At 40.8% G+C, this 25,348-nt stretch overlaps 1 pseudogene; it reads left to right on the forward strand.

Moving 5' to 3' along the window:
- Positions 1-11,362: 11,362 nt before the first annotated feature.
- Positions 11,363-12,416, forward strand: LOC119507350 (annotated as a pseudogene).
- Positions 12,417-25,348: the final 12,932 nt, after the last annotated feature.

A 25,348-nucleotide genomic window follows, 5' to 3' on the forward strand; every position in this document is an offset into this window, starting at 1 on the left:
TACTCTTCACTTTTCTCTCTTTCCAGAAGTTCCCTCTCCTCTAATTAAACTATTTTTATGTCCTTTGCCTTCTTTTGCACCCTTCCTATCCCCCTCTTCTAAACTTATGCCTCTATCTAATCACAAAAAAAAAACAAACCCAACATCCATGCCCAAAAAAAGATCTCCCCCTCCTAGGTGACATCCACTTATTTCCCACACAAATACTATCTGAATATAAGAAGAATATAACCTTAAAAATATAATATTGTCTTGATTAATATTTATTGAGCAGTTACTTTGTGCCACATATCTTAACATGAATTCCATAGTGTGTTAATTTTTCCCTTCAACAAGCAGACCTGGTGACCTTAGGACATAAGATGGAAAAGTTGTCAGAGTGGTAAATAAGGGAACAAAAATAAGTTCTTCACCTTTGCCTTTGATCTGCCTACTTGAAGGAAATCGTTAGTAAAACCATTTCAATCTTAAATGTAATACATACAGAGCATAATTATGCTCTCAGTTTCATACTCAGGTAGTCAAATATGCATCCTTTCCCCCTAACTCATTCAATATTTATTTATTAAGCATCTTTTATATATTAAGTTCTGTGGTACTGTGGTAAAATAGAAGCAAAATTAGCATGGTAGCTACACACTAGAAGCTTCTAGTTTAATGGGTGAGGACATCATTAGAAATATTATTATTCACAAGTATATTTTGTGCTTTCTATGTTCCAGCTAATGCACTAAAAACGTTACATATAGTAAATCCATTCAATCCTCTCAACAAATTTATCAGGCAGGTACTATTTTAATCCCCACTTTCTAAATAGGCAAAAAGGTGAAGGGACTTGGGCAGGGCCAGACAGCTTCTAAGAAGCAGAGTCAGGACTCAATTTGGGTAGTATGACTACGGATTCGCCCTTAACCTAGTGCTAAACTGACAGGAATTGAATCCGGGCTAGCTACTTTTGTTTTTTTGTTTTTTTGTTTTTTTTAATGTTATTGAATAATGTTGTATAATAAAGGTAAAACATGACTGAATAACATAAAAATTTTAATCAAACTTGTTCTAAGCCATATAAAGGAAGAGTGCAGGATGCTTCAAGAAGGGATGTCAGAGGGCCTGCCCCAGGCATGAAAGGCTTCTAGGAGGGAGCAACGCTTGAGCTGAGATGGGAGGAGTAAGTAGGGGTGAGCGAGACACAAAAAGTTCGGGGTGGGAGGGAACAACACTGGCATTGGCAAAGGCCTGTGGGCTCTGAAGAACTGAATGACCAGTGTGCTGGAGCAAAGAGAAGAAAGGAGAGAGCGGTCTGAGAGTCAACTACAGAGTAACGCAGATGCTTGATCACGCAGGGTCTCGAAGGCCAAGCGAAGGTTTTTGGTCTTTGTCCTTAGAGCAGGGAAAGCCATTAAGGGGTTCAGTTGAGTGCCATGATGAGACTTGCTTGTAAAAATGATCACACTGGACACCATGCATGGAAAACAGGTTGGAGGGGCGAGAGCGGCATGGGGAGAAGATTTGGAGACACAAAAGTTCAAGGAGAGAGATGCTGGTCACTTGTCGGGGGCAGTCGAGGTGGAGAGATGTGGGCATAATTGAGATGTGTAGAGGTTAATAAAGAGAAGCTGAAATCTGTAGGCTGTAGTGCCTGACTGAATTCCAAGGGAGAGAAGTTAGAGGGGCAGTAAGCATAACTCCCAGGTTTCTGGCTTGGGAAACTGGTAAATGTGATTTTCGTTAACTGCAAATCTGGATATACATTCGGTTTGGGAACATCCACAATCTCTCCCATTCACTTCCTCTCCTCAAAAACTTTCTTTGCTGCCCTTAATTCAAACTTTTCCTGCTTCAGATTCCACTATTAGCTGTGGATCCAACACAGGCAATTTTCAAATTTTAGTTAAGAAGCTAAAAGACCCATTTTATCTGTTAATCTTTTTTTTACCTCCAGAGGAACCGAGTGCCATTGCTGATCAAACTTAAGGCCAAATACCAGGTACAAGGCAAGCAGAAAGCATATATGGTGCCAGATAGGTAGAGTGGCTAAGAATGGGGCACGGATCCCCCAGAGTATATTGAAAATTTAATTCATGCAGATTATCAGCTGAAGAAATTTAGATACAGATTTGGCCCTAAAGTCTGTTTGCTGGAGCTTCAGCAACAGCTGCTACCTATAGGAAAAGGAAGGGACCAGGCCTGGGCAGGTCCAAGGCTAGAGGACCTGCCCCAGCTGGGGTATGTCCTGAGTCAAAAACTTGATGTCCACAGGAAGCTGGTAAACTTGAACTTGATCAGACTGGCATCAATATACCAAGAACTCCAATCTCCTAGGCAAGTTGTGGCATCTGGTCTCCAGGCATTGGCTGTACTCAAAGTCAGGTGGGTGGCAGCTTTATGGCTCTGGGTAGGATCCCAGCCAGCTGACGGAAAGACAGGGTCAGTAGTGTGGCACCCCAGGTAGGGGGTGTACAAGTGACTGGCAGATTGTCTGGCAGGGCCTGGCCTGGAACATTGAAGTTAATTACCTATCAATGCAGAAACCCAGTCACCTAAGTGTACAAATGTGTCCAGAGACTTTGACCATCAGACACAAAGCTTTCCAAGACTCCTGCATACTGGTTCCAGGTTTGTAGCCCCTAAGCTACTTCCGGATCCTTTATTTATACCCAACTCTGCCAGTTTGGATGTATGATGTCCCCCAAAATGCCATTATCTTTGTTGCAATTTTGTGGGGGCAGACATATCAGTGTTGATTAGATTGGAATCCTTTGATTGTTTCCATGGAGATGTGACTCAATCAACTGTGAGTACATTTGACTGGATAATTTCCATGGAGGTGTTACATTGCCCATTCAGGATGGGTGTTAATTGGGTCAATGGAGTTATATAAAGGAGTTCAAAGAGAGGACCAGAGAGCAACTGAGAGTAACAGTTTAAAGAGGAGCTGCAGCTGAGAGACACATTTTGAAGATGGCCTTTGGAAGCTGACACTGACATTTTGGAGAAAGCCATCTTGAAACCAGAACTCCGGAGCAGACGCCAGCTGCATGCCTTCCCAGCTAACAGAGGTTTTCTGGATGCCAACGGCCATCCTTCACTGAAGGTACCCAATTGTGGATGCCTTACCTTGGACACTTTATGGCCTTAAGACTGTAACTTTGTAACCAAATAAACCCCCTTTATAAAAGCCAATCCATTTCTGGTGTTTTGCAAAATGGCAGCATTAGCAAAACAGAACACCAACTTTTTACAAAAGGAGGCCGGCATCTTCCAACCATGGCAGGGATAGCTGGCTGTCCACCAAAGATTCCCCTTTCACACTGTGCAGTTATTGCCAGGATGCCCAGCCAAGTATCACATACCAGAGTCCCCCAGTCTTGAGTATTAGTGACTAGTTCTCATCAGAGTGATGTGTGTCACTTCCAGGCAAGTTGCTTAAGAAGGAAGTGTGCCTTCTCCATCCTCTCATTCTCCATTTGCCAGTTGAGTGCAGAAGACAGTGTCACCCAAAGTGAAGGCTGAGCCACATACTGAAAGAAACCCAGGCTCCTGAATCACCATGAGGATGGCAACCTGACACCAGCATTGAGCTATTATGTGAGCAAAATATAAATTTCTACTGTGTGAGGCCAGAGAGGTGTAGCAGCAGCAGGTATTACTCTATAAATACCCTGAAATATATAGCAAAACTAAAACATGAGAAAATTGAGGCAAAGTAAAAATGTATAAAGCCAAAAATTAATGTTAGTACTCAAAAATAAATGCCTAAAATTTGTAGTGTTGCTGGATGGAAACCATAGATTTGGCTCTGAGCTTCCCAGCAGCAAGGCAAAAAGGGAAACACGTGCAGTTAATGATTCATAGTTTCCATTAGATGGAAACAAACCAGATGCTGGAACAAGATTTCTCTGGTTTAGAGAGTTTTCTCACCTGGTTCCTCATAAAGAGAAGCCTGTGCTGTCATAGGTAACTGGAGGATTGGTTAAAATGCATATTCCAGAGTCTGGAAATCTGGCATCCAATACTGACTTTGCACCTTACTAGCTGTTTAAATTCAGGCAAGATACTTACTTTTACACAGCTTACATTTTCTGAAATGCAAAACGAGGATAACAAACCTGCTGACTTTGTAGGGTTGTTGTTAGAATGAAAAGAGATAAGCCATGTAAAATGCTTGGAAAAAAGTACATTCCATACTGTGCTAAATGAATATGCTGAATAAAGCTGAGCCATCATCAATATTACTACTTCCTTCAACCACAAGTCTGGCTATCAGCAATGGTAATGAGTTCTGGATCATGGTGTGACTCCCATGCGAGAGAATAAAGAAACCCAGATCCTAACTGACATCACCTAACACCTGGGAGAGATTAGAAGGTAGGTGCCAAGCAGATGTCGCAGCTCAGATCTTTTCTGTGGCAGGTCAGGAGCACAGTCTATTCCATGCCCCTAGGTGTAAGTGGCAGGGGTCCAGACTCCAGCTGCTGGCATGGACAATGCTCCTAACGCTCAGTTCCTGCCTTTCTCAGAAAGAACGCAGAGCCTCGATAGAACCGAGCCTGGACAACACAGACATATTGCCTGAAAATGAATGGAATTAGGGAAGGCAATGCCTGACGTGAATGGGTCTTCCAAAACAAGACCATGAAGGCCTTTAAAAATGAAGGTAATCTTCCCAGAAATCAGCAAAATTACACGAATTGTATTCTTTCCCAATCTCTTCATCAGTGCTATGAATGTGCATTATGTTTCTTCAAGGAAAATTTGGTAGTGGCCCAGTGCTGTCAGAAGAGTCCTAGCTTTGTACCAGAAGTAGAGGAGCTCTCAATCCCCAGGATCCATGGTCCCTTCCCATAAAGGTGTCCCTAATAAGAATTATCCCACCTCTCAGCTTGGAAGTGTAGAACAATAAATCTGTATTCACTCATGCACACACACGTGTACACACACACTCAAAACAGTCCAAGCCCCAACTCAGATGTAATTTTCTTTAGCATTTCACTGTCCTCCCTTGAAGAACAAATTATGGACCTCAAATAAATGCTAATCTCTTAGTCCACAGAGAAAATGCAGCAACCAACCGAGTATCTGCTCAACACAATGAGCTTGAATGATGCATGGATTTAAGCTGCTCTTTGTGTGTTGCCCATGATCTTTATTGGAGTTTACTTTGCATAATTACCTCAGGGAACTGTGAGAAGCCCAGGGCTGTTTATGAGTCTTGATTCCTCATGTGCAGCTATCACCAAGGAAGTAAATATAAACTGGAGGGTTTTGCCCAGCTCTCTGGATTCCCAAATCATAGCATTCTGGGAGCCTTTGGGTCTCTGAGAACACACACTGAGCCAAAGGAGAAATCAACAGACCATTTCTCTGCCTCAGAGGAAAATACAAAGTTGCTGAGGGGGCAGTTAAGATTATGACAGCGAGCATTTATACAGATTTGCTACCCCAAAGCTTATCTAGAGGACTCTGAACACCATCCTTAAAAGAGCTGTTACTTTGAATAACCTTGGCCTGGAAGGTCATCTGAGAGGACAGAGCTGAGAGCCTGCTACAAACTGTCCTCTGGGGAAGTCACAAGCAATAACGGAGGGCTTTAAGAGCAGAGAGGCACTGGGGTTCTATAGCATATACAGGAAGAACCTGCAAAAATGGGACAGTTTGAGGAGATGACAAATCCATGATGCCCCCAAAATAAAGAGAAACCCCAGAGAAATGTGCCATTGGCACATCCAGGATTAAAAGGCATGAGACAAGCCTGTAGGCTACTAACATCCCAGTCCTGCTTTCCAAAGAACTCCAGAGATGAACAGGAATGGTAACATCCTCTGTTTATGTACATGCGGGGCGAAAGAAGTCTGTCTCTCAGATAAAGAAAATACTAAATATTATTTATTTTTTATTTTATTTATTTACCTATGTTTATTTATTTATTTATTTTCATATTTTTATACTTATTAAATAACTTTGAGAATTTTAAATTCCAGAAATTCTGGCAGGAGTTCAATCCATAGGATTCCTAGTAAAAAATATGTCACAGGAGACAAGGTATAATGTAATCCAAAAATTTCTCTCTTTCACTGATAAAGCAGAGTTGCCTTATTAAATAACAGTTCTAATTTATAATAAGAAGTGTTCCAGTTTGCAAATGCTGCTGTTATGCTAAGCACCAGAGATGGATTGGCTATTATAAAGGAGATTTATTAGGTTACAAATTTACAGTGTTAAGGCCATCAAAGTGTCTAGACAAGGCATCAACAAAAGGATACTTTCACTGAAGAAAGGCCAATGGCGTCCGGAACACCTCTGTCAGCTGGGAAGGCACATGGCTGGCGTCTGCTGGTCCTTTGCTCCTGGATTGCATTTCAAAATGGCTTTCTCCAGAATGTCTCTGGGCTTCTGTCTCTCTTAGCTTCTGTCGGCTCTCTGCTTGGTTCTCCTGGGGCGTTTCTCTCTAAGCATCTGGGGGTCCTCTCTTAGCTTCTCCAGGGCAAACTCTGGGCTTCATCTCTTAGCTTAGCTTCTCCAAATGTCCTTCTGTCTGCATCTCCCAGAATCTCTGCTGGCTCAGGCTTCTCTTAAAGGACTCCAATGATCTAATTAAGATCTACCCTGAATGGGCAGAGTCATACTTCCATGGAAATAATGTAATCAAAAGTATCACCTACAGTAGGGTGAATCACATCTCCATGGAAACAACCTAATCAAAAAGTCCCACCCTAATCAAGACTAATAAGTCTGCCCCCACAACACTGCATGAAAGAACATGGCTTTTCTGGGGGACATAATATATCCAAACTGGCACAGGAAGGCATAGTCAAAACTGAACAGGTTTGGAGCAGCTGAAAAAGGTATAAGAGGTCATTTAACCCAGTGGGTTTTAAACTGCTACAGGGATCCTCAGGGCCTGCAGAGAAGCCTTGGTGACTACCTCATTTTACAGTTGAGGAATCCCACAGGAAGATGCTAAGGGCATGACCAGATGAAACTCAGGTTTCTTGACATCTGACGTTCCACCCATCTGGACACCCTGATTCTCATGTCCTATGATTGTTTTTTCCATATAATTTTTTTTTCAGAGCTCATTATTCAGGTTCTCTGAAACCCTAGAGGAAAAAAGTATGAATCAAACCGTACCTGCAAGACTCACAGTGACTAAGATCCAGGATCAAGCATATCCCATAAACACAGAGGCATCTTGAGAACAACTTTTAATACATGCCACAGTAAGAAAAAAAAATATTCACTGAGAAACTTCCAAGATCTATATTCCCATAAGAATCCTCTCTAGCTTACTCCTAAGGCTCTTTCACAAATGAGTAGGATTGACTGCCACACTTGTGATTTGAGCTGACTACTGTGTGCCTCCCTGCTCAAAACCACTTCCTCCTCCTTTTTTTGAAGCAGGGATTAAATTTTGGCATTAGAGAATAAGGCCATGTCTTCAGGAATTCTCTGGGAGGTACAAAGCATTAATCCTTCAACATCCAATAATGCTTTTTGGTGAATTAGTTATCAGATCAGCCAATTATAAAAGGAATGGAAAAAGTGCTGGGACATTTGAACATGAGGGAAAGAGAAGAGAAGAAGATATATATATATATATCTGTTTATGCATATATGTATATTTATTTATGCATATATTGATTTTTTATGTGATAGAACTGAATGAATGAATGAGACAAGCTGGGTAATGGGGGAGGGGGGGTGGAGAAACATATAAGCCCTACAGTGTGAGCTAAGGACAACCTGGAGACCATAGAGACACTGGGCACTAAGAAGCCAGGACCAAAATGGAGTATGTGTGTCAGAAAAGGAAGACTGGAGTGCAAAGATCTTCATCTTTTACCCTTACCCAAGGCCAGGCTTGCCTAATTCTATTTCCAAAACTGAAATTAATGCAGTCATCATTGGAACAGAACCCACTATTATACATACATACATATATATATACACACATACATATATATATATCTGTGTATATATATATATATATAAATTATCTGATTTCCTAGGCAATGTTTCTTTTCTTGGATCTTTCCTGTGTTTGCATATGTGACATTGTAAATGACTTTGGAAATAATCTTCAATTCTGTCTACTCAACTGTATTCACTTCCTCAGCACAGCCTTCTGAAATGCTTGCATAACATTCAGGTTGATTTCTGGCTGCCCTTCCGAAGCCTGCTAAGACATCCACAAGTGTGAACCAGTTAAGGAGATGTGGCCAGAGTGCCATCATGTCCTTCCAGGTGGCTTCACGTTTCTTGGCCTTTCAGGTCCAAGACCAAAACATTTCTGTGCCCTTGGGTACATGTGGATTCGAGGCTTTGCTGTAAATTCAAGGCTTTGTTGTGGAAACAAATTCCTTCTCTCAGCTTCTTCATTCAGTTTTAAATCCCATTCAGAAACCTTTGGCCCCATTTCTCAGTTTTCTTTCTCCTTGAATCTTTCCTTTGTTTGTTTGTTTATTCTTCATTTACCCATACAAATCCTTTTAAAGTATTCTTTGTGTGCTGTCTAATAGCACAAAGCAAGGTTGAAATACATGGCATTTTCAAGCCATTTTGAAAGTTAATAGCTCTTGTTGTGTTTCTTTATGACTTTGCACACCCCTCAAAGAAACCTCCCAGGGCCTAGCCCCAATGTCACTGCAGTGGTTCATATTTGGGAGCAATAGTCAGTCAAACTCCGCTTTCCTATTGAGAGCCAACGTTGGCAGCTCTGTGGTTGTCTAGTTGGATTGACCACTATAATTAGCACACACTGTGTAGCACACCACCCGTTCACACTTACACATTCTAAAATAAGCTTCAAATTATTTTACACTTTTGATACCAATATGTATTAGCGCATGGCCAATGAATCATTCCATCTAAATGCCTTCCTACCATTCACAGCTTTGTGATAAAAATACTGTTCGAAATTTTAAAGACATCATGAAAATACACATTAACTGAGACGCCTGTGTCTGCTAGCCAATTGAAGAAAATCCTTCCTTTAAAAAGGGGGAAAAGGAAATCAGTGATGCAATTTTTCACAAAACCAGTGTTCTGCTGCAATTTGCTAGAGTGAAAATTTCTAAAAGCCTGCCTAGTGGGAAGGCTCACTTAGAAAAGCAAAACTTCACTAACTTAGCCCCACATGCCCACAGAGACTTAATTATATGTTCACTCCCTTTAACTTGTAATATGTTATTCCTCCCAGGTTGCTGCAGCAACGTTACAGAGATTTAGTGTATACTAAATCAGGACACCCGTTCTGAAAGTCTTCTGATTTGCTTTTGATTTCCAACAACAGAAGCCCAGTTTAAGCTGGTGAAATTGATGCCAGAAGTTCTATTTGAGTAAAAATCTGGAACAGCCTATCTTGAGTCTAGTTTTCACTTGATCTAGCATTTAAAATCCTTTGTATCCATTCAAAAGCAAACTGCTTAGAATTTCTGCTATAAACTGTGATAGTTTGATTAAAGGCCTCGTGAAGAATATAGGTTAATAACAGATATGAGTCCCTTTTAGAATTAGGCAAAAATCCCAGCTAAAGATACACTGCAGTGTATTTTATGTTCCTATTGTATGTATGTATATTCCTATTTATTGTACTGTATTTACATAGCAGTATATTACAGTTCACCAAAGCATTTCTCCTGCTTTCTGGAAACAAAACGGCTCCATTTGTCAGCCCCATTATCCGAGGCAAGGGCAAAAATGCTAGTTTCAGAGAGATGATGGGATTCAGGTACCTTTTGTCAGCAGAGCTCAACAGAGCAAAGAGGAATTGATGAAATTCCCCTTTCTAAGAGGGATCTCAGGCTGTGGGAACCATTTATTTATTTATTTTTAGTTACAAAAGCTTATCAAGTTCCAGAAGCTTCAGTACCTTCAAATGGAAAATGCAATTCACACCGTAGGGGTTTAGTCAATTTGTCTTTTAAAAATATGACACATAGACACATTCCACACAGAACATTTGAAGAGATCAAGTACCCAGGAAGTGAATAGGCAGATCAAAAAGAAGGTTCTCCTCTGTAACCATGGGTAATCCCGGATCCTACAGCAACGCTGTGTTAACATTCAAAATTTCCTGAATAAGGCATTTGAAGGCTGGAAGAAATCTCCAGAATATCTCCTGAACTAGTTTACTTAAGGTAAGTGAATATTATACTACTAGATTTAAGAGAAGAAAAAAACGATAGGATGTGCTTAATGAACTACCTATCACAACCACCCTAAAAGATCAAGTAAAGAAATCTTCAGCCCTGATTAACTGGTAGAATGATTCAAAATCCAGTGATATTTTATGGGTTGCCTTGGCCTAATTCAGCCTTAAGCCAAAAGCAATGGACTCTTCTCCCCTGCTCCCAGATTTAGATGGCAAAAAGCTCATTTAACTCATGTTTTAGTCACATAAAACTGAAATTTATTAAAAGTTCCAACTGTCACTTCCCTTGGAATGACTCCTGATGAATGTTCACTGATGATTGATTTATATAAAGCCATTGTGGGGGAAAGGAGGATGTTATACTGAAATTACACACCCCTGAAGGAAACCACAAAAATGGCCTATATTTGTGGTTTTCCAAATTATGAAGGACATGAATATTAATTTCAATAATTGTGATAAAGTAACAAGTTAATTGCTTTGTGTTAAGGCAAGATAAAAATTATATATCATTTCATGGAAAGAATGAAAAAGGTAGGAATATACTCTTAAATCACTGCCTAGGTAATCGATAAATAAAATGAAAACATTTCACCATCTAGCAACAGATAAAAATAACCAGCAAAATAATAAAAATTGATAAAATATATTCAAATGTCACTACTGCACAGTGTGGAAAGAACTGTCATTCAATGCTGTTCTCAACTACACCTGCACACACAGATGGTAAATTGCCACCAGGAACTTCGCTTGGGAAAAAAATAGGAAAAGCAAGCAATCCTTTAAAACTATCTTAAATGTTTTAGAATGTAACATATCACTTATAAAGAAAAAAAGAGCAACTTACTTTTACTTTTAGTAAATTTTCTTTTCCTCACTATAAAAGTAATACATGCTCATAATAAAAATTTTGAGAATTCGTAAAAGTAGAAGAAGGAACAATATCCCCCACCCCACCCCTAAAATCCAGTATTCAACTAAAATATTTTGGTGTATTTCCTTTTGTTGTTGTTGTTGACAGACCATTTTTATATCACTGTGATCACATGGAAAAGATAAATCAGAATTAGGGAATATTCAAAAGTGGTTGGTAGGTGCACGGCGGGCGCGCACTGACGCTGCACTGGCCGCGGAGCCGCTATGGGCCCGTCCAGGTCCGCACCCTGTGCTGCGCTAGCCCCAGCCTAGAACCAGCATTGAAACAACAAGATGAATGACCGGGACCAAGGGGGCATTAGCCACCTCCAACAAATGGTGGCCTTGGGCGCTGGGGCTGCAGTCACCTCCCTCTTCATGACACCCCTGGACATGGTGAAGGTGCACTTGCAGTCTCAGCGTCCCTTGGTGGCCAGTGAACTGATGCCTCCTTCCAGACTCTGGAGCCTCTCCTACACCAAATGTCCCTCTTTCCAATCCACAGGGAAGTGCCTCCTGTACTGCAATGGTGTCCTGGAGCCCCTGTACCTGTGCCCAAACGGTGTTCATTGTGCCACCTTGTTTCAGGACCCCACAAGCTTCACTTCACACCTTTGTGAAGATTGTGAGGCACAAGGGCACCAGGACCCTGTGGAGCGGCCTCCCGGCCACCTAAGTCATGACTGAGCCGGCCACCGCCAACTACTTCACCACCCACGACAAACTCAAGGCCTTCCTATGTAGCCAAGCGCTGACCTCTGATGTCTACGCACCCATGGTGGCTGGTACGCTGGCACGCCTGGGCACCGTGACCACAGCCAGCCCCCTGGAGCTGGTGCAGACAAGGCTGCAGGTCCAGCATGCGTCATACCGTGAGCCGGGCACCCATGTCCAGGCTGCAGTGGCTCAGGGCGGCTGGGGTCCCACTGCCCTGAGAGATGTGCCCTTTTCAGCCCTGTACTGGTTCAACTATGAGCTGGTGAAGTGTTGGCTGGGTGTGTTCAGGCCAGAAGACCAGATATCTGTGGGCATCATCAGCTTTTTGGCTGGTGGCATCTCAGGGACGGTGGCAGCCATCCTGACTCTGCCCTTTGACGTGGTAAAGACACAACGCCACGTCACACTGGGAGCGATGGCAGCCAGGCGGGTACCCACCCCACCATGTGCCAACTCCACCTGGCTGCTGCTGCGGAGGATCCAGGTTGAGTCGGGCACTAGAGGCCCCTTCATAGGTTTTCTCCCGAGGGTCATCACGGCCGCCCCTTCGTGCGCCATCATGATCAGCACTTACGAGTTCAGCAAAAGCTTCTTCCAGAGGATCAACCAGGAACAGTCTCCAGGCCCTTGAAGGTGCCAAGGGATAAGGAACCCATCTTTTCCGGGGATGGGACGAGAGGTCAGGAGAAGACTGAGCCAAGTGCCTTTTCCTCAGCACTGAGGGGAGGGACCTTGTTCCCTTCCCCTCCAACTGTGAGCCCCGGGCTCAGGGCTGATGCCCCTCTGGGGTCCCTCTGGTCCTCCTCAGACAGCTTCCTGCAGCTCCCCACCACCGAGGATTATCACTCCCCGCCATGAGTTCAAGACAAAATCTGCTAATCCCCCGCCTTTGTTTATCTCTGTGTTCGCCATAGCTGGGCCTGCCCCCAGGAGCCAAAAATCCTGGGCCTCTTTCTGTCAACCCCACCCTTGCCCTGTTAATTCCTTAAGTCTAAAGACGATGAAAAAAAAAAAAAAAGTGGTTGGTAATCACCAAAGATTGCTGAAGCTGAGTGATAAAGTAATCTAAAACCCAGAGGAACATTTATATCAGAGCAGTTGAAGACAAAAGACTATATTTATATATATATGGCCCTAAAGGATTCTGAAAGCAATTCCAAAAAAGTAATCTGACATATTTTGAGTGACATAAGTCACACTAGAATGTGTGTCTATGTCTCCCATGAATTGCTGAGTTCTCAATATGGTTCTCTTCCCCAGGAAACCAGCCAGCGCCTGGTAGCAGATCAATGACATTGGACCCTTCCATTATGGAAGGGGCACTAATTTATCATTACTGGAATGTATACTTATTCAGAATACCTTCCCTATCCACATCGTTTCTACCAGCACCAAAAAACATGGATTTGGGGGATACTGATTACTTGTCATATAATCCCACATACAATTGCTTCTGACAAAGGAAAATATTCCTTGGCAAAAGAAGTAAGGAAATCAGCCCACATCCACAGGATTCGTTGGGGTAACCAACAGCTGGCCTGACACAACAGTGCCCTGGCCCACTGAAGACCCAGTTACAGCACCAGCCAGGTTACCCTGTGGGCTGGAGTCTGTTGCAGGTTGAGTTCCTTCAGGGAGCTGACTCAGACAAAGAGATTAGATGCGGAAGTATTAGCGAACTTGCTTAGAATCCACCCCTGTGGAAAATATGAAAGGAAGCAGAATTGAATAGAGGGAGAAGTTGAGCAGCATTGCAGGCACAACAGAAATCTCACCTGATTCTGTGGGGAGTTGGCTGTACAGAGTTGGGACACGTGCGCTGGGCTTTTATACCCCCATGCTAATCCGTCACTGAATGCAGGAGGCCTGGGAAAGGGGAGGTGACGTTGGGAGAGGTAACTCTCCTCAGCTGAGGCAGTCCCCAAAAGGGACTGAGAACTAAGGCCTCTCTGCCGACAGCACTCACAGCAGATGGGATAATAAGTATTTTACACCTCAAAGGGTATCTGAGTGATGCATCACAGTATCCTCATACTATGATAGTAAACGCTCTGAACCAAACCAGCAAATAATCCATAGTTTCTGAGAAGTGGAAGTGGAAGTGAGTCCTCTCACTATTGCCCCTAATAATCTCCTTATACAGTGTTTTTTCCAATCCCTCCATCTTTAGGCTCTGCTGTTTTAGTTTTCCTGGTTCCCAAGAAAGAATTGTTTCCACTAGGAGACACAACAAGGATTTCTTTTACTTAGAAGCTGAAGTGGCTACTTGGCCACTTTTGATTCTTAATGACACCAAGTTGGTATCTTAGTTTCCCAGCTGCAATCACAAATATCACGAAATGGGTTGGCTTAAACTACGGGAATTGAGGCTAGGAGAAGTCCAAAACTGAGGTGCCAGCAAGGCAATGCTTTCTCCCTGAAGACTGGCATTCTGGGGCTGGCTGCCAGCGATCCTTGGGTCCTTGGCTTTTCTGTCACTTGGCAATTTACATGGCAGACTCATCTGCATTCTTTTCCAGGTTGACTCCAAGTTTCTGCTCCTCCATATGGCTTTCCCCTCATAATGCCTCTAGTAATAGGACGAAGGCCCAGCCTCATTCAGTTGCACCACACCTTAACTAAAAATAATGCCTTCAAAAGTTCCTTTTTATAAGGCGCTCATATCCACAGGAATGGATTAAGATTAAAAACATGTCTTTTTCTGGGATACATTATTCAACCAACCACAGCTGGCAAAGAAGGGAGTTACTGCATTGCAGGGTAACTGGCCCTGATCATTAAGTAAACATTGTGTAGCTTCTACATAAAGGAGAGAGAGGGAAGTATATATTAAATCCAAAGAATGAAAAGTCCAATGAATAAAAGTTAATGGGAGACTTCAGTAACCCAATGCAGGAAGAACTACCAATGGAACCAGCTTTACAAGAATGAAGGTTTTGAGTTCACTCTACCAGGTAAAGAATTCCAACTAGCTAAGGTACTGGCATAGGGAAAGAGAAAATAGAATGAATATTGGAATAAAGAACAGCTCTTGATACAGGGACTGAAGTGAATAAAAATATTTTCTTCCTTCATTGCTGAATACATTTTATATAATATTTATCTTTCCTTTTCTCCTTTTGATATCTAATGTTAGATATAGAATGTTAGATGTTATATGATAAATGAACATCTATCTATTAGATAGTGGTTGATAGTGGTTAACCTTACAACTCAGGCTTTAAATCATAAAATAGCAAGTGGGGATTATAACTAGCCTAGGAAAACTAGAAACATCACCCAGAGAGGGATACAGCCAGACTGCAGCCTGGCTATACATAACACCTGACAGAGAAATCCTATTTATCAGAAGGCAATCCTATTGATCATAATTCTCACAGAAGTATTAAAATGCAGATTTCCTATGTGTGTCCATAACCAAACACCTATATTGAGCCATTCAACTTAAAGCATTGCCAATACCTGTCCACAGAGTCTAAGACCCAGGAACCCTACACTATATACCTTCTTCTCTCTCCCTCATTTGAATCATTCATTCCCATTAACTTTTTAAAACATGTTGAAATTTTATCACTCTAAGAAAGAGAGGGATAGTGAGAGACAATATCTCCATTTAGCCCATATCACCTTTTAGCTACCACCCTCATCTCTTTCCTCTCTTACACAGCCAAAGTTATTGAAATATTTGTTTAGTCGCACGAGAACTGCTTCTTCACCACTCACTCACTTCTCCCATCCTAATATCGATTTTGGCCTCACCATTCCACCAAAACGTTTCTCAAGACCACCATTTACCTTATTGTAACTAAATCCAAAGCTCACTAGTCCATCTTATTTAACCTTTAAGCAACATTTAACACTGTAACCAGGGAGATAATCAAGTTATTTAGCAACCTGTAGAGCACAGGCTCTAAGCTATCAGAATTAGAAGCTCCCTGTTACAATATGCCCATGAAGAGCAACTGAATATAAGCTCTATGGTTTTATCAGCTTCCTCATTCTTGAAACATTTTGCTTGGCTTTGGTCAGGACCCCTTCCTTCATTCAAATTCTCCTCTGCTGGCTCATCTTCCTGCACCCAGTTCTCAGCCCTAAGTTCAGCACTTCTTATTTTTTCACTCTGTACTCTCTCTAGTGATAATCTCATCAATACACATGGATTCAATTAGCATTTACATGCAGGTGTTTCACAAATTCATACTACCAACCATCCCAAGCCTATCCTTTAAACTCTAGACCCATGTATCCAACTTGCTATTCAACATCTTCACTTGGAAATCTCCAAGATACCTCAGATACAATATGTCCAAGATCAAATTCACTATCTTTTCCCCAAATCTCAATGCTCAAATCAATGAATGGTACAAGTTACTATCTACCCAGTTGTTCAAGGCAGCAGCCTAGTTACAATCTTTGTTGCCTTCCCTTCTCCCCTCATATCCAATGTATTACTTTGTTCGGTTGATGTCAGTCCTTAAATTCCTACATCTGCACAATGACACCATCCTATTCCAATTGTCAGGGATAGTGTGCTCTGAAGAAAACATCCTGGGCTACTATAATAGCCTCTCAACTTATTTCCACAAGACCTCTCTTGATAATCTGCAAGAGATATCTTTTCAGAATGTAAACATGATTACATTACTTAAAATTCTTCAATGAGTTCCTCTGCTCTTGGGTTTAAGCCCAAAATCATTACCATGAACCAGGAGGTGCAGGCAGATCTGGGCTCTGCCTGTTGTTCTACTCTTCCTTTCCCAGGTCTGCAGACACAGTGGCTCTATTTCAGATCCTCAAGCATCTGTCCTCTTTTCTGCCATAGGACCTTTGCACACGCTGCTTTCCTGCATGGTATGAGCCTGTGCATGTGCATACACATACACAGACAGACAGACACAGACAGACACACACACACTCACCTATTAACTGTTCTTCATGCTAACCCAGTTCAAGGGCCCCTTCCTCAGAGGAGACTTCCCTAAGCCCTAGTCAAGATTAATATGCTTTATTGTGTGTTCTCACATTACCTGTTGATTTCCTTCATGTCTTTTAATCAAGCAGTCATTTCTGTGATTATCTTAATTAAGTCTATGTTCCCTCACTGGACTATAAACTCCAGGAGAGCAGGGACAGGATGGATTTTGCTCATTTTATCCACAGCATGTAGTACAGTGCCTCATACAGAAGTAGCACTTCTAAAGGCTTGTTAAATGACAAATGGCAAAGAAGGTTTTATAGACAGTTGTATGCGATTCTTGAGAGATTTCTTAACAAGAAAATACAATTATTTAAAATCTATAAAGGCTTTCACATAAAGTCGTTTTAGCTACACAATTGCCTATAAGATGAACTGGTAATGATTCATTGCCACTTAAATTTCTGTCCCTTGCATTAGGAGAGGTGCACCCTGCCTTCCTTGTCCAAGTACAGACATTTTTGCTCTAAGACTGTCTTGAGCCTTCATTATGTTTGTGCTGCTTCAACATCCATTTGGCTCAAGCCTCTTGACCTGTGCTCCAGTTATTAACCCACCTCTATGCCCAGGCCTCAGTGGCTGTCAGAGTCACCTCCTCCCAACCACTACCTGCCCCACACCAGCCGTGCCCTCACCCAGAACCCACAGCTGGCCCCAAATGACAAGCTAACTATCCCCACTGCCCAGTCCCTTTCTCTTTTGTTTGCTTTAAAATAACCCATCCTTAACTCCTGCAGAAATCTACTAACATCCACCCCTGGGCAACAATAAAGGGAGAGGCCCATGGGTCCCTCTCTCTCTGCTTGTGTTGCTCCCCACCTGCTTGGCTGGCCCAACCAAGCCGATCGCACATTGACCCTTCCTGGCGCTCCTCTCCCACTCCAAGACTTGTAAGTAATAAGTTATCCTGTTTCAGGTGTAACTGTTGATGGCTGTTATTTGTGTTGTACTGACCTTCCCCCCAAATTCAATACTACTTAATCAATTCGAAATGAAGGCCAAATATGCCTTCCTGGAAATACTCATGTGCTTATGTGAAAAATACTGTTGTGACAGATCAGTCAAAATCTAAGGGCCTTTAACCAGTGGGCTAACCAAAACAAAACAATCCTTGTCAATTCACTAGCACAGTTAGGCCCCCACTGGCATTTGCACCTGGAATCAGAGGGCAGTACATCCTTTGTAATCTTATACCCTGGGACATGTGCTTCCTACTTGGAGGTGGAGATCCATCCAGAATTCATTTCTCATAAAGGTCAATTTCATCAAAATTAGGAATTCAATCCAGGGATATATTTCTCCATCAACTTTTTAACCCAAATTTTTAACAGAATCTTTTTTTTTTTTTTTTTTTATTCTCAGCTGCAGCTTCTGTGTTGCAACTTCCCCAGATGGCTTAAAAACAGTGGAAATCATCCCAAATCTTGAAGCAACTAAAACAGAAAACCAATTTCTTGCAAAAAAGAAAGGCACTTCTGTAGGATTTTCAGGTTTTTTCTTAAAACCTTCTTAATTGCTAAGGCTTTCTCAACTGTGTGAAAATTTACATCTGGTAGCTATGAAATATTAACACGCTGGGACATTACACACATACCTTCCATGTTATGCCGACATCACCCCCCATTTACCAATTGCACACGAGATACTTCCCATAAAAGAAACACATTTTTTAGCAGAACAATTGTGCATTCATTTACCACCATATTTCTGAGTTGAAGGGAATTGGAAGCAGCTTATTTTATTGCTGAAATTTTATTTCATTATTGGAAGTGTGTATCTTCAATGCACTACTATTTGCATAATCAAAGAGAAGTATACCCTAATAACTGTAAACCTGTCTTGCTTACCAAGACACTTCATAAATGACAGTGAAGTAAAAAGTCATAATCTTTTAAAAGAGTAGACATCACTAAGTAGGAATTTTTTTTTTCCTATAAAAGTTGTGTTGGTTTCCTGAAGATCACATACACAATATGTATAAAACAAACACCATTAAGTAAACTTATCTGACTTGCAGATTAAAAGATCCCGTTTTTGTCTTACTGCAATTCATGCCCTATTTTATGAGCCCATCTTCAAACTGGTATCATACATTCAAAAAGTGAGCCTAAACGATGTGTTTCAAAATTTAGAGCTGTGATGTAGTTGACAAATAAGAAAAAAAATCACCGACTAGAACATATTCCACTGACCACAGGGTTACATACAGTGGAGGTCAAAATCTTTCTGCAAGACATCATCTGTTCAGATATTTTACTTGACGTATGACTTATCTTTGAAGAAAATTGAAGCCATTTTACTGTGCTTATTCTGTTGACACTTTGTGAGATATTTTAAAAGGGAATCCCATTTTGTGAGGTTTCGAAATGAAAACTTAATTTTCCCCAATTTTTCTTTAAATAACGAAGGTTTCAATGGGTTATGAAATAAATGTATTTCACTTTTAATCACTACTTTTACACAATAAATTTGCTTAATATTGCATATACACTTGGCAACTTACAGGAAGATTGCAAATTAAAAGTACTCCTCCCTTTTCAACCACCAAAATAACAGAAGTGTCTAAGACAAACAACAACAAATTACAATAGTTACCAACCTAATGAGCTTAAGGAACAATGAGCAATGTGAATAAAAGCAAGCTACAGTAGATACAAATCCTCTGGAAACTTCCTTACCAGTAGAGGCAAAGTCTCCTCCACTCCTTCCCTTGAACAAAAGCCTTTTAGTAACTGAGCCTGAGGCAAGTGCCTCAAAGCTGGAGCTCATTATCCTCAGGACCTGTCACTGCCACTCCTCATTGCCTTCAGATCCAGATCTGGATCTTCTAGGTAGCTCAGGCATAGAAGTATAAGATCTGTACCAGGAGGAAATAGCCTACACGTCCAAGTAGGTAATCCAAGAAGGTTTCCTGCTCAGCAGACCTATTGTTTTTTTCACCTATGTATGTTCATCAGCACCTTAGGCTATTATTCACGTATGTCATTTCTAGAGACCTGGAATCAATTAGCCGTAGTCATAGATCTTTGTGGGTCAAACACTCTTACCTCTCTGTACCACTTTTTACTGTGGTAATTATTCTCACCCTGTCTCTGGCATTTAAACATGGTCCTCTGTCTCCTACTACTTCTGGTTCTCATTTTTTTGTGTTGAGACCAGGAACCCAGTTCCATTGCATTATCTCCTTCTCCTCTGCAGCTTTGTGGGAGAGCCATTTTGAGGTTTTGAAGGATGCTGGTGGTTCCATTAATTTCTTAATTCTTTGGTAATGAATATCATCCCAGCCCTCTCAGTGGACATGGTTAGGGCAGCTAACAAGTTCACACATATTATATCTATTCCATCCTTCCCAAGGGAAGCTCCACACCACCCCCATTCTGCCCCTAATTACATTATCATCTGGCCTGGTTAATTGTTTAGTGGAAAAATCAAATGAGTTGTATTGAATTCCTGAAGATTATTGGGGATTTAATCAGGAGATAAGAAAACTGAAGTCATGTTTATGGATGTAGTTGTTTTACGAGAGCAAGCCAATATAGTTTCTGGCACCAGGTATGGGGGTGTGAACATTTTAGCCATTGACCCAGCTAATGTTATTTTAACAGTAAAAATAACCAGAAGAAGATAGAAGATTAGCCTCACATAGCACAGAAAATAGTACATCTTTACTGCCTACACTTTGGACTATGTCAACTTTTTAGCTCTCTAATTAGTCTTCAAGGAACTTGATCATTTCAGCATGCCACATGACACTACACTGGCCCATTTCTTTGATGACATTATGCTAATTTGACCAGGAGAACAGGAATTAGCAGATTCAGTAAATGGTTTGATAAAACACATGGATACCAACTGGTGCAGGGAAAAAAAAGACAAGCAAAAATTCAAGGTCTTACCATATTTTTGAAGTGTTTAAAATGTGGGGTCTGGAACACATTGAAATATCTTCTCAAAAGTAAAAAGAAAAAAAAGAAAGAAAAGAAAAGTTGCTGCAATCTATACTACCACCACAAAGAAAGAAGTCCAACGTTTAGTGGGTTTCTGAATTTTAGAAGTAACATGGTATATTTAGAGGTGTTGCTAGAAAGCCATTTATCTGGTATCCCTAAAGCTAAGAATTTTAAATGGGGGCCAGAGCAAGGAAAGAATGTGCAGCAAATCCAGGCTTGGAACTTGGGACCCAGCACACTCAAGGACACTGGAAGTGCTGTGGCAATGCTGTATGGAGACTCTGGAAAGCCTGCACAAGAGACTCAAACCTCTAGGATTCTGGAGTAAAGACATGTCCTCTCCTTCTGGTTACTATTTTTGACTTGAAAAGCATCTGACTTGTGACTGAGCACTGGTAAGGACTAAATAACTGACCACGGGACACTAAATAGCTATGCATCTTGAACTGCATGTGACGAGATAATTTGTTAATCTGCCAAATTATAATATCAGATATGCACAGAATTCTACTGTAAAATGGACATAGTATATATGATACTATGCCCCAGCAGGGCCTGAAAACACAAAAGGAAGCAACTTAGACGATCTGCCATACCTCTACCTCCTGCCTTGCCACTTCTCCCTCAATAAACACCTGTGGCCTCATGATGATTTGCCAGGACTAATTAACAGAAGAGGAAATAGCATGTGTGTATCTTCATGGTATGATGGTATTAGCTGACATAAACCACACTCTTGGGTAATTCTGAAAGAGAGTGGTAATAGGCAGGGATCAGAGTGGGGAAAAAAACTGAAGTAGTACGTCTTGTAGAAGAGGTGGCCTCCGGTGTGGATCCAGACTGGTTAATGGATAGGAGCTTGACAGTGGGTCAGGGTCTTAGGACAAGAATAGGAGACTAGTGAAAAGAAGGTCTGGGGAAGAAGTATGGGAATGGATCTCTAAGAATGGACACAGTGTGAAATACTTCTGTTTATTTGTGTGTATGTAAATATTCACTAGATGTCAACTCCAAAGCAAGTGGACGGGGTAAACCCTTCTGTAGATGTCAGTCATCACCTTTGCACTGCCACTCTGGTGCATGATCAATGGGGCCATGTAAAAGTAACCATGGTGGTTTGAATGGAGGCAATGGATGGGTTCAACAACATAGCATGTCTCCCCCTCACCATTGCTCAACTGATACTGTGCATGATTGCTGAGTGCCACCTCTGCCAATCATAGGACCAAAGATGAAATCCCTAGAAGAATTATCAAACCATCTGGTCACAAGCTGTTCACATTAAACTCCTTTGACCATGGAGGGCACTTAGTCCACACTGCAATAAAGACCACTGTTTGGTCAGCAACACTGTCATGAACTTATTAAATGCCTTATCTGCCATTTTTGCTATTCCAGTAATGACGTTATCCCAAGCAGCACTGCTCCTGACTGAGGACTGTATTTTATGATCAAAATAAGTGAGGTAATGTGCTGACATAATGATGCTATTATTTTCATATGTTATCATACAAAAGCAGGTGACCCTACAGAATAGCATGCTGGCCTCTTTATGACTTAGTTTTATAGTGCCTGCTTAGAGGTGACACTTTGCAAAGTCAGGGTGTTCTACTAGAGTACTGGTAATTTTAGGCTCTGAATCATCAATCATTATATGGTGAAGTTTCTTCTAGAGACAAAATCCATGCATCTGGTGGGAGTGGCACTTCTTATCATTACATGTAATTGACCACTCAGAAGAGTTTTGCTTCATGAACTCAAAACTTTGGGTTTTCCTATTTCAGTGGTCTTAGTACCCAAGGGAAGAATGCTTCCACATGGGTCAAATTATTGCCTTCACTGACAGGAACTTTATATAGCCACACAGCCTTTTCAAGCACATCAAGTCACTAAACAAATATATATATATTAAAAAAAGAACTTCTGTGGTGTTTACAGTAATTGCTCTTAATACAGGGAAATATTGTGTTGCTCAGTGAAGATGGGGAAGAACATCTCTTTCCTAGTATTGTCAAGTCCAGAGGGAAAAGTTCATGGAAGACTAGAACAAGCCAATACAAACAGAACTAACTACCAAGGTCTCTGATGCCTAAAGAATGAGGTCTGGGTTTAACCCACAAGGTAAAAAACCCCAACTAACTTAGGTGGTGGCTTTGGAAAAAGGAAACTTGAAATAGATAATAGATTAAATAAGTTATACATACCAATTATAGCCTCATGACTAGTTGCAGAAAGAAAGACTAAAGGAACCATAATTTTTTTCTTCTCTGCTCTTATTATATACAATATATGCATTATATTCATTAACCACTTTATTTTTACTTTCTTTCTTTCCCTCCTAAATAAAGTATGTTGACAATGGATAACTTAAATTCAGTCCTCAGGGTATTATATATCAAAATAGGATTGTAATTAAACTAGAAGTATAACCATCACTCAGAGATGGTTCAGTTACACTGTTTTAGGTCTTACATTGTTGGGAGAAGATTTCTCATATAGAAAAAACAGTTGCATTAAGTTAGGCAGAAAGTCTTGCTCTTCATAAGGTTGTAGCTCTTTAGAAAGTTTAAGTTTGAGTCCAGGGACCTTGTCTGGCTTACCCATCACTGTAACTACAATATGCGCAGCCTTACGCCTGGCCCATAGGAGGCACTCAATAAATATCTGTTGAGTAAATGAACATCAATATGGAACCTTGATCATGGATTGAAGCAAAGCAACTTTCAATAAACTTAGAAATTGCCATTCCATTATAAGCAGGAACAGAAAGTACTGGTTTCAGCCACAAAACTACAGACTCACTAGCATACTTTTTAACCACAAGGTACACCAATTCCACTTACCTCTATACTGTAATTATTGAAACTATTAGCTTTTTTTCAACCAATAGCTTTTGCTGTGTGACTGATATTTGCAATATTTTGCAAATATTACAGCATATCATCTACTAATTTAACTGATTGGAGGAGGTACAGTAGTCATAATCTCAATTAGTCCTTCAATAGTTTCAATTACATTTATCATTTTGGTACTCACAATTCTAGAATTTTTAGTAGCCTTATTCAAGCTTATGCATTTACAGTATTAGGTAGACTTTATTTACATAATAACATTTAGTGACCCACCAAGCACATGCTTATTACACAGTAAATCCAAGATGTTAACCATTAACAGGATCACCTGCACTTTTAATAATTTCAGTATTATATGATTTCATTTTAATTCAACTTTATTAATTATAGACTTATTAACTAATACCTTAACAATGTGTCAATGACGATTAGATATTGTGCAAAAAGGTACATTTCAAGGTCATCATAAAAGAAAGAGATACAGGCTAAAATAATGCAAAAGCACAGATGAGAAATTATGTATGTCTGATATAAAGTAGCAGCATTAAGATAATTAGAGAAGATGTAAAAAACATTTATGAGGCAGAGTTGCATGGCTTAGTGACCAGGTGGATATGAAGAAAGAAGGAATAAGAGCCAAGAATGACTCCCAGCTTTCTGGTTTGTGTGACTAGATGTTTTTCCCTCTCTTCAATCTTTGTTTTCTGATAGACACACAAGCTATACCAGTCCTGTCTCAAAAATTAATGAGTGTGAAACAGGGCTAGCAGAATTGTGCATTAGTCACTTAGCATTTGAACACAGATTGGTTAGTTGTACCCTCTCTACCTTCTGATTGTAAGTAGCCTCTGAAGACCCATGAGAGAGTGATGAGCATGTGCCCAGTATCCCCACTGTGCCAGCTCGTGAGCTCCCCCTCCCTGCTCTCTTACATCCAGTGACTAAACCTCAGAACTGAGTCCAGCTCTAGCTTCTACATCTACTCAGATTAGCCTTCCTCTATATTCCTGGTATTTTTGGGGACCATTCACCCATTCCTTCCCCCAAGGTCATAGCTTGCTTTGTTGCATGGCCTTTTGACGTCCAGCTCCCTCCTAAGGCCATTAAAGCTTTCTATCTAGTCATCCTCCTTTCCCATATTATACCCAAAGGACCTTGTACAGTCATTGGTGCTAGCTCACCAAGACAGTGTGGAGAGATGAGGGCTAAGAATAAAATAAAACATTTTGTAAGAGGGGAAAGAAAGGAGCACAAAAGAGGACTGAGAATGAATTATCAAAAGAGAAAATGTTATTGATAAAGAAGTGCAGTCTCTGAAGGGGAGAAGAATCAGTGAGTTGAGGAATATGAGGAACTTTACCAAGAAGAGGTAGAAAATGTGTGCAATATCTCTAGAAGCTTGGTTGTTAGGGCTAAAATGTAGAAGACAAATGATACCACACATATACTATGAAAGTTCCTGAATTTTCCTCATTAGAGAGTTCCTCAGAATCCATTTACTTTCACTGCTATTTTCTAATTCTAATAAAGCTTGGTTATCTGGTTTCTTATTCTATATAAAATTACAATGAACAAATCAGAAGGGAAAATACACTGACAACAGTAAGTAATAACATTACAATTTGACAAAAGAGAACTAGGAGAAAAAGCAGACAGCAGACTTCAAATAGAACAAACTGGCATTGTTTATATGGACGTAAACCACTCTAAACACACCCTAAGAAAAACCATTGCATTTCAGCATAATACAATAAATAAAATTCCTACAATGAATTTTGGTGGTCAA

This window comes from Choloepus didactylus, chromosome 12, assembly GCF_015220235.1.
Source record: "Choloepus didactylus isolate mChoDid1 chromosome 12, mChoDid1.pri, whole genome shotgun sequence".
NCBI classification, from domain to species: Eukaryota; Metazoa; Chordata; class Mammalia; order Pilosa; family Megalonychidae; genus Choloepus; species Choloepus didactylus.